Source organism: Harpegnathos saltator, unplaced genomic scaffold (assembly GCF_003227715.2).
Source record: "Harpegnathos saltator strain DR-91 unplaced genomic scaffold, Hsal_v8.6 scaffold45, whole genome shotgun sequence".
Lineage (NCBI taxonomy): Eukaryota > Metazoa > Arthropoda > Insecta > Hymenoptera > Formicidae > Harpegnathos > Harpegnathos saltator.
In genome coordinates this window covers 1,890,809-1,908,236 of record NW_020230261.1, presented here as the reverse complement: position 1 = coordinate 1,908,236, position 17,428 = coordinate 1,890,809, and the positions used below count along the sequence as shown (strand labels likewise).

General features: G+C 52.5%; 1 protein-coding gene across 8 annotated transcripts in view; it reads left to right on the top strand.

Moving 5' to 3' along the window:
- LOC105183944 (insulin receptor) overlaps nucleotides 1-17,428 on the top strand; it is a 71,794-nt gene continuing 54,366 nt past the window's right edge. For 2 of the 8 annotated variants that reach the window (XM_019841795.2, XM_025301836.1), the window contains exons 1-2: nucleotides 2,112-3,274; nucleotides 14,563-14,704. The gene's annotated coding sequence lies outside the window, so the exon portion shown is untranslated. Of the gene's footprint in view, nucleotides 433-2,111; nucleotides 3,275-6,290; nucleotides 6,602-6,843; nucleotides 7,361-14,562; nucleotides 14,705-17,428 lie in introns of those variants that run through there. The other 6 variants (XM_025301838.1, XM_025301841.1, XM_025301837.1 and 3 more) reach the window with 6 other exon arrangements.

Sequence of the window (17,428 nt, the reverse complement as noted above, 5' to 3'; positions counted from 1 at the left end):
CTCCGGATCGGCCCGTGTTCGCGACACGGCGTGTCGTTCGGCGTCGGCCGTCGGTGTGTACAATCGCTGGAGTCGATCAGTAACAGCTGACCCGTTGGTCGGTACGTAGTCGCGTTGTTGCTCACTCGTGGAAGCGAGACGCTCAGTGGCCGCGTTTGAGAGCGGAGTTTGCCGAGTTCGGGCTGCGCGCACGTGCGTGTGTGCTTGTGGCCTGTGCGTGTGCGTGTGCGTCCCGGAAGAAACGGAGGCCAATGGTATGGTATGCCGATCATAGCCGCCGTCGTCGTTGCCGCCGCCGCCGCCGCCGCCGCCGCTGCCGCTGCCGCTGTCGCTGTCGCTGTCCATCCATCCATCCGTCGTCGTGAGCAATTCTATGTGACGCGAGACGACGAATGTTCATGTGCGTACGTCGCGACGGGCCCATCGTACGAGGTGAGCGATCTCATTCGACGAGTTGGGCCGCAGTTGGCCGAAAGATCGCATTTGTCCACGTGCGTGGATCGGTGGCGCGTTCTTTCCGCAGTACGTGGTACGTACCTGTGCGAAGGAAACCGAGGCGAACGAACGAGCGTCGGCGTGCAGAGCCGCGCGGTTAGCGTCGGGACATGATCTTCGGCGACGCCGAGAAAGCAGAGACGGGAGCCGAGAGAGCGTGAGGCCGTGATATATATAAATATGTACTAGATAAGTGTGTATATACGCGCGTATACACGCGCAACGAGAGGAAAGAGACACGGCGAAGGAAACTGGAGGGGAAACCAAGCGAATGAGGTGGAAGCAGGACGACACGTAGGGACGCCGTGCCGAGAGACTCGCTCGAGACTCACGGCGGAGACGCACGTGGACAACGTGGGCAGAGGCGTGACCGACGCATAGTCTCTATGCGTGTACAAAAGTGTACCCACACACACACAAAATGTCTGTCCGTTCTGCTGAAACGGCACACAACACCGACTCGTATACGTACACGTGTGCACTTTCGCACGAGTACCGAGCAGCGATCGATCGCGCGCGTTGCATCGGCGACTCTCGACGTCATTGGGAGCGAGACACAAGAAAGGAACAATGTCCCCGCTACCTTACGAGGCCGCGCGATCTTAAGTGCTCCTCTGGCTGGGTCGCGTCGCGCCACGTTGTAGCCGATTTTCGTCGCGTCGCATCGCATCACGTCGGCCGAAAGAGCGTCCTTTGCTCGCTCGCTCGTTCGTTCGTTCGTTCGTTCGTACGGGGTGCGCGTGTGGCGTGTGCGTAGCGCACGAACGACGAACGCCCGCCATCGGCTGGCGGTGTACGCGTTTGCGTGGAGCGCTCTGTGCGCTTCTACCCTCTGGTCGCTTCGGGCGCGTGACGTAATCCATTCAAGCGCTTACTACGCAATACACAAGACGCGGTCGCGTCTGCCCTGCCCCTTCCGCCGTCTCGTCGGCCGTCTCGCTCGCTCTCTCGCTCGCGCCTTCTCTCTCTCTCTCTCTCCCTCTCCCTTTCCCTCGTTCGCGCTCGCGCGTTCCGTCGCGTCCGCTCAATGCCTGCGACCTCTTTCGCTCCCCACCAACCCCTTGGTCGTCGGCGCGTCGCGTCGCGTCGCGCCCTCCTTCTCTGTTTTGATCGCTCGCTGCCGGCGCGTAGGGTGCTCTAGTCGTGAAAGAGAACGATTGGCGAGGGAAGATCGACGCGAAAAAAAGCGCGAGAACGCGACGCTCTCGTAACTCTCGATTCACGTGGGACGCCGCCGCCGTCGCTGCAGAGTCCTCGTTGTGTGCTCGCCGAAAGGTCGGCTCCCCCCCTTCTCGCCTATGTTTGGTCGCTCGCATCCGACGCGCGGCCCGAGTCCGATTCGGAGTTTCGCGTGTGTATGACTAACGTACCGAACTCTAGCGTGTCACGTAAAGTGTAGAAGATCCTTGTAAGCCACGCGTTACTCGTACTTGTCGCGCTCGATGCGGCGGAAGAAGACCGCAAAAGGTTGGTACTCTCTTTCTCTCTCTCTCTCTCTCTCTCTCTCTCTCTCTCTCTCTCTCTCTCTCTCTCTCTCTCTCTCTCTCTCTCTCTCTCTCTCTCTCTCTCTCTCTCTCTCCCTCTCTCTCTCCCTCTCTCTCTCCCTCCCTCCCCCCCCTTTCGGTCTCACCGCACGCAACCGTCGTTGTTGTCGTCGTGTATCGCTTTTTCCTTAAATTACGGCCGTCCGGCTGATAACGCGCGCGAGGGACTTTATTTATTCGCGACTCTCAGCCGGAGATTTACGCATTTGTCATTATGTAACGTGAGAATTACACTCAATGCCAAAGCGCGAGAACGGTGCGCCGACGAGAGCCGGAGGACGACGGACGACGACGACGACGCAGCAGCTACCGCAGGCTCTAGCGTTCATCAGCGAGCGCGACCGTGGGGATAAAAAGTGTCCCCGAGTGTGTCTCGTGTGCGAGTTCCGCCCTCTCTTGCGTTCTTCTCCCTCTTTGTCGTTCGCGTGCTCCACTGTGCTCTCTCGCTCTCCCTCCTTCTCGCGTCCCCCGTATCGCTCTCGGGCCCTCACAAAAACACGACAATGACGATGACGACGACGACGACGACGACGACGGCGACGACAGTGTAGGAGTGCGTCCGGCGAGGAGATCAATCGACCGAAGGTGTGCTCCTCCGCGTGAGATGTGCGACGCAGTAGTTGTGTACGTCGCGCCGCTGCTCCGTCGCCCTTAGGCGTATGTGTGAGAGAAGCGTGTCGTCGTGTTGTTTACGTCCCGCGTAGGCACCATTTCGCGATCGAGCCGCCTGCGCGTTTTCTCCCGGAGCTCGCACGTGAATCGGCGCGTCGTCGACGAGGCTACGGGCTCTCTGGGCGGCCGCCGAGCTTGCCGCTTGTCGAGAAAGTCGACGCCGACGCTACGCGTCGTTGCTACGCGCGTGCTCTCGCCGTGACCGCTCGTAATTGGGAAAGTGAGCGACGATAATCGGTAATCGACAGTCGCGACGAGACTGATTCGACGAGTGTCGTTATATCTTATCGAGTTCAATCGAAGGTGAGAGTCTTCTCGGCGGCGACGCGCCGCGTCTAAACGCGCCGTGTCGAGAGCGCGTTATTGCGCAGCGTCGGCCGTGTTTCTTTAGCGAGAGCGAGCGACGCGGAGAACTCGTCGTCGCGAGAACGAGTTCTCTCTCGGTGAAATTTTCCCGGTGAAGAGAGAGAGAGAGAGAGACGCGTCGTCGTGCGCGCGAGACTTTGATCGAGTTGCAGGTGCGATCGCGGAATGTGAAGCGTCGTAATTCAGCGTCAGCAGACGTAAGTAACGGTTCGGATTAACGACGCGCGCGGGGCCGAGAGGAGGGTATTCCGTCGCGCGGTGCGCTTTTTTTGCAAAAATCGTGCGATGTAAGCGGATTACGCCGGGGGCCCCAACGTTTTCTACGCCGGAACCTTCGGCTGCGACGGGCTAGACCTGTGGTGGTGATACTCTTTTTGCGCGGCATTGCGTAAGATTGCCGTACCTCCACCCCCTTGCATTAGCATTGTACCGCGCAATAGGTCTCCCTCTCTCTTTCTCATTGTTTCTGTCTCTTTCTACGTGCGCGAGCAGCGAAACGACGACGCACGTCGAAAAGCTTTTTCACTAAAACGAAAACTGCGACGTTGTGCATCCGCGAGATAACGAGGAAATATGCACGCGAGCGAGTGCCGCGTCGGTCAAATTTGAAATTAGCATACGCGCACGCGAGATAAATTTTTAAAACACGGGCTGCGCGTTTCAGCGCTGAAAACTTGGGACGCGATTTTCCGCGTACAAATGAGAAGCTGCCGGTTTAACTGTCGATGCGTAAAAATATTCTGATACGCCTACGAAGCCGCGCGCACTTCCTCGAAACAATTGATCGTTTATAGAGCCACGAGTATAGGTCAGAGAGCGAGGAATCACTTAGTGTAATCGCTAATATATTCCTACGCTATCATTTGACAAGTGTCGTAATTGCAAATAAACGCGCTAGTCGCTAGGCGTGTTTTCCTCTTCTTTTCCGACTTGGTTGGAAAACAATCGGGACTCTGTCTCATTCTCCTTCCCTCTCCTTCCGCTCTCACTGGCGTTTTGCGACGCGCCTGTTCTGTTTTCAACTTATCGAAAAGCCCATGAATAATTTATGCCGTTCGGCTTGCAAAATGCGCAACGCAGCGAATGCAATCCCGCGGCTTCGCGAATTTCGGCCCGGAAAGCACAATATGCGGCGCACGGCGTATCGATTTGTACGGTGACGGTGTACGTCGGTGGCGCACACTTACGCAATAATCGACGAAACAAACGGCTCTGCCGTAATTAAGAACGATAATCGGCTCTCGTGTGTTCTCGTGAACGCGTCGTGATTTGATAGGTGCAGAGAGCAAATTAAAAGTCTCGGCGAACTGCTGTGCCTCCAGAACACACGCACGCACGCACGCACGCACGCACGCACGCACGCACGCTGTAAAGCCGCGCAAATTCTCTCGCCCGACCGTTTGTTCGAAATCAAGTTCGAAATCATCTCGATTCGACGGCCGGCGGGACGAATCTGTCGGCGATCTCAATGCGAAAATAGAATGCAGGTACACCCGTCCCCGTTGCGATTCAGCTTCGCACATGGCCGATAATATTTTTCCGATATACATTCCCCGGATATGACACGCGCCGAGAGTTATCAAGCGCGACCGTGTTTCCTCGCGCTCGCGTACGGTATGAATGTCCGTTAATTACATATCGCATAACGCGTTGAAATCGATCGCGTTAAGTGCGCGGCCGGGCTTATTAACGAAATTCGAGGCTAATCTCCGCAGCGGTCCGCGCCGGAGGTGTGGCCTGAATATACACGAGACTTTGAAGCATCGATATATTATCGAAGTCGGACAATGCCGTCGGCGCGCAACAACGTTTAACGCAACATCAATAGCGCGCGAATTGCGCTCGCGTGCGGCTCTCCTCCCGTATCCGTCGGCTATTTTACATCTGCCTGTTTATACGTATAAATAATACAACAGTTAGAACAAAAGACCATCCTTCCTTTGTTCTTCGTCTTCTTCTTCGCTTCGACAACGCAACCGAATGCGTGGCTCATGGCGATAACGCTTAATTACAAGTTGTTGTCGAGTACCGTGCAGCAGACTCTCTCTCTCTCTCTCTCTCTCTCTCTCTCTCTCTCTCTCTCTCTCTCTCTCTCTCTCTCTCTCTCTCTCTCTCTCTCTCTCTCTCTCGACCGTGCATTATCTCCGTTATAGAGAATGCACGCTTCTGCGTCCGATAAGGGTGCAATTGACGTGAACGCGTGCGTCCTAAAATACTGCCAAAGGCTCGTCGAAGCGCGATTCCCCAACGACGATCGTTCGCGTTTCCGAGTGTCATTACGATATTGCCGGTAACATCCTCCGCCGCTTCCTGATGCCGCTTATATCCGTAAAGATACGGTGTGCTCGACCTTCCTCGGCACAATTATATCATCACCGAAGCGAAAAAGCCGTTTTACAGGCGAATACTGTAAGTGACTCGCGTTGCGTTACATATTCATAGCTCGGAGGAGGAATATCTCCAAGGGGAACACGAAACTTGCGGAATTACGAAAGCCGTTGCGGGGCTTTTCTTCCGCGACGACGATGGCGCGCAGAAGCGTGTCACGTTCATTTTAGCTGCGCGCGCGCTGCAATTTACTTCCACCCCGCGGCTCCGGGCACAATCGGCGGGGAATCACGCGAAACGAATAATCGTGTTCCTTAAAGCCAACGAGCACGTACATTCTCGCCGAGTGACAATCAACGGTGCGCGCACAACAGATAGAAAACGCTAGGAGAAACAATCTCGCGCGCGCGCGCGAGATCTCCGCAATCGCACTCGACCTCGTTGCCGGGAAGAAATATACCACGCGCTCGCGATACGCGAAATACTTGATATCGTTCAAAGGTTAGCATTTCCATTCCCGCCGCCCTTCCTGTCCGCCCACCCCGTCTTCCGCCGTTTACGCGCTCTCTCCACGCACGCCGGGCTTCTCGTCGTAAGTACATAAAAAGACGAACGAGAACGGAGGAGGCGCGAAGGTTGGCGAAGCGAACGGGACGAACGCCACCGCCACCGCCACCGCCGCCGCCTCCGCCGCTGCCGCCGCCGCCGCCGCCGCCGCCGCTTGGCCCAGAGTGAAGTGGTAGTCGCGGCGACGACCGTCGCACTAAAAACACGGAAATATTTTTACGGCGACGACGACGACGTCGGAACTTTTGTTCTTGCTACGCGCTTCTTCTCTCATCGTCGCGCTTCTCCCCCCTCCTCTCTCTCTCTCTCTCTCTCTCTCTATATCTCTTTTACTTTCTCTCTCTCGCTCCTCTCTCTCTCTCGCCCACCAGTCTGCCCTGCCCTTTCGCCGGTTTCTCCCACCTTGTGCTTTCGACCCTCGCGTCGTGCCCCCACCTTCGCCCTCTTCCTTCTCCCGCCGCGGGAACCATCCCACCACGAGTGTGCTGGCTCTCTCCCTCATTCCGTCATATCTCGCGTGCGAGCAGTAGACATGAGTCGGCGGACGTTTGAGCGTGTTTTCGTGTGGATACGCGACTCCACCGCGCCTCGTATCTACTATCTACGAGAGAGCCTCTTCTGCTCGTAAGGTTAGGAGCGTCGTTCTGCGCCGAGCGATCGTTAGCGTCGCCGTCGCCGCCGCCGTTGCCGCCGCCGCCGCCACCACCATCACCATCACCGACACCGTCGTCGTCGTCGTTGCCGCGCGCGCGTCTTACATTGTAACGCAGCGATTCGGTTGCTCCGCGGTTGCTCAGCAGTTGCTCCTCGAAGACTCGAGCCGACGAAGGCGTGCGTGCGTGCGTGCGTGCGTGCGTGCGTGCGTGCGCGCGCGCGCGCGCGCGCTCGCTCGCTCGCTCTACGCGGACGGTGGCATTCGTTCATTTGTTTGTTGTGTGTGTATATATGTGTGTGTGGGTGCGCGTGAGTGCATAGTGACGATCTTTCCGGAGGCGTCATCGCTCTCGTCACGTCGCGCCACGTCGTGCCGTGTCGATTCACAACAACGTCGCCGCGTTTCTCCGCCGCCTCTCCCTACCCCTCGTTAGGAACGCTAAACGGCGGCAACTTGGTTCGCCCGTTGATGATTGCCGCTGTGACGTACGCGGCGGCAGTGCGCGCCGAACCGCCCACGTGCTCGTACGGCCCTGAAGGTAAAATCGCGCGGCCCTGTGTTTTTCGTGTTTACGGGGCCGCTACGCGCGCGATAGTCTCGCTAGAGAGACGACTAGTCTCACGACGTGTGCGAATGTGTGTACGCGGCAATACCGCGAGGAACCTGGGCTCCTCTCCTTCGCGTCGTGCGTTTCTTGGCTCTGCGCTGCAGGGAGGACGAAACGAGTAGAAAGGTAGGCACGTTGCTTGGCTGGCTGGCTGGCTGGCTTCTGCATCGTCGTCCGGTGCGTCACACGGCGGTCGCGGTGAACTTCAACGGCCTCTGCTCTCCGCACGTCTTGACCGCGCGCGCGCGCGATTTTCTCGTGCGCGACACCGGAGCTGAGATCGAAGCAGGCCGTCCTTCCGTTTACGATCGACACGGCGCGCGCTTTGAGCTCGTTCCTTTGTTTACTGCATACTGCAGGTGCACTGCGAAATGCGCAGCGCTGTGGGGTGTGCCGGCAGAGAGAGAGAGAGAGAGAGAGAGAGAGAGAGAGAGAGAGAGAGAGAGAGAGAGATGCAGCACACGATTGCGCAAAAGTACAATTTCGATGCGGGATATTGGGGAGCGGCTTTCGCGCGATGTGACGGTGGAAAAATGACACCCGGTGTGGAAAGTCGGCTGCATGACTTTCGTTCGAGCTTGATTTATCGGTTTACTTTTTCTCCGTCGTATCGAGATCGTAGATATGTGTACAGGCTGTTCGATCGCCATCGTGTCGACGGTGCTTGATAGATGAGCTCGATCGGGCGAAAATTCAACATTGTACCGAGCGTACGACGCTCGCTCTCTCACGTTCCCTTCGTTTGCTTGGACCATTCGCGGCCGAACCGCGAACTGCGACGCGCGCTTTGTTTACGCGCAATCACGGAGCCTGGGGGACAATTTGTTCATACGCGGTTTCATTCACGTGATGTCAATCGGTAAGATCGATAAGATGAGATATTACCTGTTTCCGTGTTGGTTAGTTCCCGTTAAATAAATAAGGGCAGATTGTTCCAATTCCTTGGTAAGTTAACTTGGACAGTTAAATCATACGTCTGTCTTTGTCGAAATTGAAGGAGAAACAGAGACAAACATATGATTTAACAAAGTTAAATTACCGAGTTAACTCACCGAGAAGTTGGAACAACCGGCGGCCCTAAATAAAGAAATAAGTGCGGGTAAAGATGACGTACGAGCTGCACGACCGCCGCGCGGCTCGGACGGTGTAAAGAAATGGCGGGCGCGGGAGGCGATTACACGGCAGATCTACCACATGCAGGTCTAATTATATAGCTCGCACAATGTACGAATGCCGACGCAAATGAAGAAACGTCGGGGCCTGACTCGGCGCTGACTCGGAGCCGCGACGGTCTTCATCATTTGCTTACGTAGCGCGTCCGTATAGCTGCCCACGTCGAGCTGTCCACTCGAGAGTTTTAGTATCGAGACTCGCGCTGTCGTTAGGAAACGGCCGGAACCCCGTCCTTCTCCGATTTCGATGAGCTCTCGGGGACGCGTTTCAAGCGCGGCTCCGAAATAAGAGACGCGTAGAGTGTGCGCGCGCGCGCGCGCGCGCGATGTTCGCGGACCGAGTTAGACCTTCGCGAAAATTAACTCGATAATTTACAGGCGGCTCGTGAAAATTCCGTGAATTCACACCCGGCTCGCTCTCTCGGACTAGGCTGTTTTTTCGTCGCTACTTTCACAAAGCGATATTTTACTTCGCTTTATCTCCCGGATCGCCGATACTCGAGCTCTATCGAGCGCCTGAGATGCAAAGAGCGTGTTAATGTGTACCTCGCCGTGAGAATGTCGCGCCGAGTTCGTGCAACGTCTGTTGAAACGCACGATATCGGACGCGTCCGAGGTCCGAAGCTCTCTCGCGCGAGAGGAGCTCTCAGCTCGAGATCGGAGGGATACAAAGGTCTCAGTTGAGTTGGAACGTTGAAACGCTCGATCACAAAGAATGCTTTTCAAGAGTCGCGCGTGGTGAGAGATCTTGCCGACCCTCCGAAATATCTCGTCGCGAGCTTTACGATACTCGGTCGGAATGAGATGGATTAGGAGTCGCGGGCTTTGAGGCTCCTTTGAGGCTGTAAATAGCGCGACGCGAACAATGCGCGTCAAAAGTGGCCCTTCTCGTCTCTCATTGCGAGGCACATCGGTAAACGTATCGCCGCACTGTGGCGCGGCAAAACGCCGACGCCGAGGCGGACTGTCCGGAACGGTTTCTCAGCTGGACGTAATTCCAGAGGTGAAATTCCAAGGGAACCTCCCACACTGCCGGCGAGTTCGCTGCTGCGGCTTGTGCGTCTTCGTCGGCTGCGCGACGGAGAGCGCGCTCCTTCTCTTCCCCGGAGACGCGGAAACGTTCGCAGCGGCGCGGCGATAGCAGCGAGGACTCTTGCGCGAGCGCGATTCGTTTGTTAAACTCCACTCCGTGACGCACGAGTTTCTTTCCGCATCGAGCATCAATCAATTTGCGAATTATTAATCGGCAAGGTATCGAACTCGACTCGCATGTTTTGTCTGTTTCCTCGCGCTCGATGTGCGCAAGTGATTAATGATTTTTCGTACATTAGCATATTGAAATGTGGATCGCGAGTTTGCTATTTAATTGGATAATTTGTCTCGTTTTTTGCGATAATAGCTTATATATTTTACCGTCGTGCGTGCACATTAGTCTTATTAGTGGAGCGATAACCCGAGTTTATCGTATTTTTCTCGTACCACCGACGTTCTAGCCAATACACGTCTTTAAAATAGCAACTTTTATAAAGTTGGTGGAATGGGCTGTTATACTCTTTTTTTTTTTTCTTTTCTTCTTTTTCTTTTCGTCCGAAACACAATTACACAGTCGGATAAATAACACGAATGTATAAATAACAGTTTGCCCCGGGAAATATCATTTTTACGGATGCAAAGTTGACGTTGAGATATTTCTAGCCAAATGACATTTCTCTCTCTCTCTCTCTCTCTCTCTCTCTCTCTCTCTCTCTCTCTCTGTCCCTCTCTCCCCCTCCCTCTGTCTTTCTCTTTCTCTCCCTATCTCTCTCCGCTCGCCAATTTTAACGCGGACGTTGCTCTCTTTTACTAATATTACCGCGGCCGGTCGATAGGAAAAGTTCTAATGAAGTCCTCGACGGGACTTATCATCCCAACTTTCGCGTCGTCGTCGTCGTTTTTGCATATTAACATCGGCGATTATCCCGACGAGAGAAGCAGCGCTGAAACCCATCGGCGGGAACACCGAACAATCGTTTTACGGTGTCTGTTGCGTCCAACCGAGAGATTGATAAAGATTGAACGTCGACGACGACGACGACGACGGCCCTCTTGTTTTTCCGCCTTGTATATTTACGCTTATAGCGCGCGGCACGCGCACCGAGAACGAAAAATATCTCGTGGCAGATCCATTGAAAAGTTTCGTCTCTTTTTTCCCGAGTGTTATACGACTAGCTCGAGAATAAAATACATCGCGTTCCGAAAATCCTCACGACGTAAACTCCGCCAGGCCGCGCCGCGCCGCGCCGCGCCGGTTCCGTTATGAATGAGGCCACGTGACGCACGACATTCGTCAGTGGTCACGGTGTGTCTTTAACGCCACTCCATTAATAGAACCACTAAATTGAGCCTACGAAATGCCTTTTGTCGTGTAATATGGCCGCGGCGGAACGTATTATCCGTAACGGCGCTTTGTATTCAAATACACTCGCGCGCGAATGCTCCGAATGCGCGAGTGCGCCGAACATCGTGCGAGGTGCTCGGCTGCTCTGCGTCGCTGCAGAAGTAGACTGCGATTAATATTTTATCGTATACGCTCGCAGAGGCACATACACAGGGAAGACCGATCTCGTCTAGATCTCGCGTATGTGGCTTTAAATTTCGTGAGGCCTCTCCTCCATCCGGCGCGCCACGCCCCGATTACACTTGACTGACAACAATATCTCAAGAGGAGAATATTTGAAGGTGGCTGCACTCAGCCGCGCGCGGTACCGACATGGAAATAGCTTCCGCCGCGAGAGAGGACCACGACCGACGCGAGGACGACTCCGTAACAATATTGCACGACGCGACAACGAATCTCTGAAGATGCTTATGTTGGCACGAAATATTGTCGGAGCTTGGCTCTCTCTCTCTCTCTCTCTCTCTCTCTCTCTCTCTCTCTCTCTCTCTCTCTCTCTCTCTCTTCCTATCTCTGTCCCATCTCCCCATTTCGCTTCGACGCAGGACCCGGCAGCAACACAGTGCAAATACTGCTCCGCAGGGTGGTACTTTAGACGACTCGGTAGGAATTTCCAAAGTTGGAGTCTGCCTGCACGCGTGAGAGGAGGGACGTCGCGACGCCGGAAGTGTCCCTCGTGGCGAAGTGGAATTCTAACGATACGGATACCCGCGTACGTGCACCGCATCGGCGAAGCGCGTTTTAGTGCTGCAGGAGACGGTTGTTTAGCTTTTACTTTTGTCCACACACACTGAACGCGATACGAGAATCTCCGCTTGCGAAATCGGAAGCACTGTCAGCTGCTGCTTAATATACGGCCAAGGCGTTGCGACGACGATCGTAACGACGATACGACCGAGATCGTCGGAGATGAAACAGAGAGAGAGAGAGAGAGAGAGAGAGAGAGAGAGAGAGAGAGAGAGAGAGAGAGAGAGAGAGAGAAAAAGGGAGTTTATATTTTCACGCTATATAACCCATCGATTCGAGGATGATATTTGCTTGATAAAACTCTCATTTTATCGCGCAAACCTCGTAAATGCGTAAAAGCGGGAGTTATTTTGTCGCGAGATTACGAATATTAAACGTTTTACAGTTATTAAACAGGAAAGTGTGTACGCACCAGACCGATCGGAATTGCGAATATTCCTCGCCCTTTAAAGTCAAGACTGACCCGAATAATTTAACGAGTTTCTCTCTTATCGTCCGCTGTTTATTTTAATCTGACGACGCGCGTCGGATATTAAAACTTTTTAATTTGATCGCAACGCGCTGTTGATCGTACCGCGTGCGTTTGAAATAAGAAATAGAAGAGGGAAAAAGGGAAAATCGAAAAAGAAAAGAGAGAGAGAGAGAGGGGGGAGAGAAATACGCGCATTGCGATGCGTCTCTCGACGTGTGCATCGAAACCAAGGATGCGGATACCTGGAGAAGGTGAAGGCGCGCGCTCGCGCACACGCACCTCGTGTTGTGCGTGCGTGTGCACGCCTTCGAGAAAAGAGATTATACGCGTCGGTCGCCGTCGACTTTACTCCAGTAGTGCGTAGCGCGACGCGACGCGACGCTACGCTACGCGACGCAACACTCGGCCACGCACGTCGATCTCGGGCAACGGGAACGGCTCGCGCGCACACATATGCGTGCCTTTGAAATAACTGGGATTCCATTGCGAAAGTGTGTGCACGACAACCTGTTCGGAGGTGGGACGAAGTAAACGAACGAACGGCGCGTGGTCGGTCGGTCGGTCGGTCGGCCGGCCGGCTGGCTGGCTGGCTGGCTTGGTTCACGTTTACACAGACGGCGGGGATCTGCTCCCGTCGTCATCGTCGTCGTGCTTCTATAATTTAACCTTCGTCGAAGCGCACGATTTGTCTCCCTTCCCGCGCGAGCTAGTTTCGCGCGATACCGAACGACCTTACACACACCCTGTTCCTATCGGCGAGAACGGTCGAGCCGTCGTCCGACTTGGTTGGCGTGATCGCGATTGTAATTACGGAACGTGTCTCGACGGTTCTCGCGCGTTGGCCGGGCGAAGCGTAGTTTGCGAAGCGCGCCGAGTCCGATTCGATTTACGCCAGATTCGTCCCGCAATCGCGACAACGGGCTTACCGAACACGCGAAAATTGCGTTTTGCCGCGCTGCAAAATTCACTTTCGTTCCAATGGTATTTCGCTTCGTAATATTATAACGGGGCGCAAATTCCCCGCGTGCGCGCGCGCGAATATTGCATTTGCATCGTACGTTTGTAGGGAATTTATTCGACGCGATAACGGCCGAAAGTTTATCTCGACGCGATATTCCATTTTCGCGGGGCAGGCGAGAGAGCTGCGAAAAGGGTGAGGAAATTACACGCGTCTCGTCGTTCCGGCAGAGTTATAAAAATCAGATACGATCACGTTCTCTCGCGGTGAGGGCGGTATGTGACTGTGCGCATGATCGTTCTCTCTCTCTCTCTCTCTCTCTCTCTCTCTCGCGAAATTCTCAACTTTCCGCGAAACATCACGATTCAATTACGAACTTGGCCGCGGGATCGCGTTTCGTCCGGCGCGCGCGACTCTAAATCTCGTTTCGAAGTTTACAAAACTGCGTTGTCAGACGCACGAAGAGGGCAAAGGAGAGGGGGAGAATCCTCCGGGTCAATTTCAGGCTGAAAAACTCAAACGACGCTGCGAGATAAGATCTAGGTTCTTTAAACATGCGATAGTCGACCCAGTTTCCGTCTAACGCGCGAGAGAAAGAGAGGCGTGATTTTATCGAATAAATAAATTCTACTCGATCGTATTTGGCGCGAGTTACGCATATCGATAGTGCGATATCGACCGAGTGGAAGTATCATTTAGCCATAATCAACTTATCTAGCGCCAATTAGCTCGCCAGATCGAGTTATCGAGCTGTGGCCCCCCCCCGAAACGAGCGAGCGGCGACATATCTCGAGAAAATGGCATTTGAAAAACTGTGCTCGATCACATCTGTCGAGGCAAACATCAAAGATACCAATCGCAAAACAAACTTGTTTGGTAGCTCGCTGTCAAAAGATTCCCTCACGTGTTACGCATACACCGTAACACGTTCAGCGCCAACATATCGCTCATTGATAACTGCCTCAGCGAGAGAGGGAATTGAGAAACGGCGCGCGGCGCGGCGCGGCGGGGCGGGAAGGCGGCGAGGCGCAGCGAGGAGAGAGGCGCGCAGGAACGTCTCCGCCGTATTATACTACGTCGCAGCAATCGAACGGGCGTCGGAAAACGAAAAGCGCGCGGCGGCGGTTTCGTGTTTCGCAAGCGGCCTGTTATTAAGCCCCTGCTGGAGTCTACCGCGAGCGGTAAACAAATTTCGTTTATTTCCATTCTCAGAAGCGCCGCCGCGCGTCTCTCGCCGCCCGCGCACGTATGAGGAATTCGAGACGCGTCACAACCGGCGTCACGGCGGCGTTCAATAGCAATATTCATTCCGCCCGCATTACGTAAGGTCATAATTGCTCGGAATATTGTGCGATTGAACATCGCCCGGCCCGGCCGTTTGTTCCTCGGGTCGCGTCGGCCCGGCCCATTCCGCTCAACTCGCTCTCGCGCTCTCTCTCTCTCTCTCTCTCTCACACACACACACACACACACACACACACACACACACACACACACACACACACACACACACACACACACAACCTTCTCGTTTGGTTTGTGCAGTGATTTCGGACTATCGGCATGGCAAGTAATGTGGGACACGCTGGCGGCAGTGCTCTACCAGTGATTGTGTTATCGACGCACCACCATCGACGTTGGTCGGCAGTACTTTTAGCGGGAACGCTGCGTTGTATCTGCGGCCCACGTAAGTACTCATTGAACATCCCGAGCTCCCTTTTGCGGTGAAACCGCAACTTTCGGAGCCCATCTGCCGCTCCGGCGAACACGCGCACACTGAGAAAAAAGTGTTTGCTTCTGGTAGTTGTAATCGCAAGAATTATAGTCGAGAGAGAGAGAGAGAGGGGGGGTGACATTTTTATCGGGTATATTGTCATTATTACTTTCTGTTTGGAACAACAGAGGCATTTTTCGACCCGACAATAACTAATTTTAAAATAACTAAACAATATTGACTATTTTTCTCTCAGTATACCTTAATTATCCCGTTTGTTAGGCAAATAGGATCAAACGTTGCGTCATTCATACATAGTGTTCTAAAGTCTATCGCATCCAAAAAAAATGTATTCTATTTGTAAAGTGATTTTTCCCATAATCTCATATTCTAAGCGAAGCCTTTTACAGGGAAAGGATTCTTCTTTCCATAAAGTGATTAAAGTGAACCATTCATCTAAAATTTATTAAATATTATTCTAACTGTTTTCCTCTTACTTCAAGAGGATTTCCTTTTATATCAATTACTTTTCCTCCTATATCAAGAGGAACGCTTGTCGGTGCTTTTCCTCTCCCATTTACTCACACAGAGACACTCTCTGTGCAAATAAATAACGATCGTCGCCACATTTATTTTATGAACAATGTCTAGAGCAAAGGATAAAAGAAAAGACATCGTTGCTCAGTTTATGTTGGTTCTCCCGGGGAGGGGGGAGGTTGTTTCGTCATGAGCGAAGTTAAAAAATTTTTAGAATTTTATCCATTAATCATATCGCGTTGCAGACTACATCAAACGTCATTTAGAACGAAGTTAAAGAATTTTTAGAGAAACTTAAGGATATATTGACCCATATTTCAGCGTAAATACATACATATGTCCATTTATCATATCGCGTTGCAGACTACATTAAATGCCACTTAGAGTACTTGTGTATATTGTATATTATGCATAAATATATCTGTATAAAGTTAAAGTACAATAAGAATAAATAACAATCCTCTTAAAAAAAGATGAAATAATCTGTGTGTAAGAGGAAATTTATATTAAAATCAATAAGATTTGCACTATATATATATATAACATATAATTCCTCTAACTTTAAGAATAGTATGTTCATAATGTTTTCCTTTTAATTTTAGAGGAATCCTCTTGAAGTCATATAAGAATAAAATTCTCTAAAAGATGAAAATTTAGATGATTCCGCTTGTTCTGAAATTATTCTTTCTTTTTTTTTTTTTAGTGCGTCATTTTTCGCAAGACTTGACGCGAACGTGTCAGAGAAACAATATCACTGAGGCGATTGTATATTTTGATGTCTCCGTCGCGTTGATAGTCACGCGCGAGAGGGTATCGACGAATCAATCTCGATCGTGCTGCTGTACAAGGCGTTTCATATTCGGTATTTCGCTCGCGAAAGTCAAAATGTCTACCGTCCGTCGGCCGAAGTGTTGCGCATCTGCCGGTAGCAGGTTTTGAAGTTAACGAGGGATTGAAAAAGAAAAGGAATAAAGTTGCAACGGCGCGCACGGAATCTGAATATCTTGAGGCGATCGCTGAAACATGTCGACGCTAATTAAATTGCGAAGTTGCCGACTAACGTCCTCCTCATGCTCGACGAAATTTGCATGTAATGCAAATCGAAATTTGCCGGATGCATCGCGCAACACCTTGTGTACTTCCTCGCGAGAGAGAGAGAGAGAGAGAGAGAGAGAGAGAGAGAGAGAGAGAGCGAGAGCGAGACTTCCTGCGAGTTGTGTAGACAAATCGAACACGCCTCGGCTTCGTTCCGCAACTTCTTGCGCCGCACGTAGGTGTGCTTCATGCATGACGTGTCTCTAATGGTCGTTTCGCAGAATAGCCGAGGCCGATATTCGATTACGGATCGTTGAACGATCACGTTTTGTGTGCAAACATGCCGTCGGCCGGGCTATTTTTGCGGCTTGTTTTAAAAGCAAACAATTTGCTTTGCGAACGCTGTTACGATAAAAAACATCACAATATGGAATCACCCCCATAACTTTGGTAAAAAAGAAGAGGGCCTCTCTATTCGTGGTTAACCTACGCGAAACATGCCGGCGCGTCGTTTCTCCTCTATTTTGTGTAGTTTTCTTTTTCTATTTTTTTCTTCTATTTGGCGCGAGCTTTCTGTTTTAATTTCGCTCTTCTCAGAGTCCACCGACATTCGCGCGTGCGCGCGCACGAACTCGTAACTCGTCGCTCGACATTTGCTGCACGAGCAAAGGTATCGGAATATACCAGAAATTAAGAACACATCGGCCAAGATAAATATTGATTTTTGAGGCAACATTGTACACAGAAGAAGAGAGGAAACTGTCCGTTAAAAAGAAAAAAAGAATTCGCCTCCGCGGTTGCAGAGGAATAACGCGTTCTGTAACAGAAACCTTCGGCCGACCTGTCCACCCATCGACACGCGACAATTGATTCCATGAAGGACGCGGCGCGTGCGAATGTCGTTTTCTTCTACCTGCTATACCAATGAAACGGAGAGCCGGGCAATTGATGATACATAATTCGATCTACCGAGATGGCGTCATAATGACCACCTCGCGGATGCGCGGTGTATACTTCGCGCGTATACAAGCGCGCGTGAGAGTTCGAATTACCGGCGACAGAGTGACCTGTTTACCTGTTTGTCTCCGTATTAGGCGTGTTTACGTTGAATCACTATAATTTTCC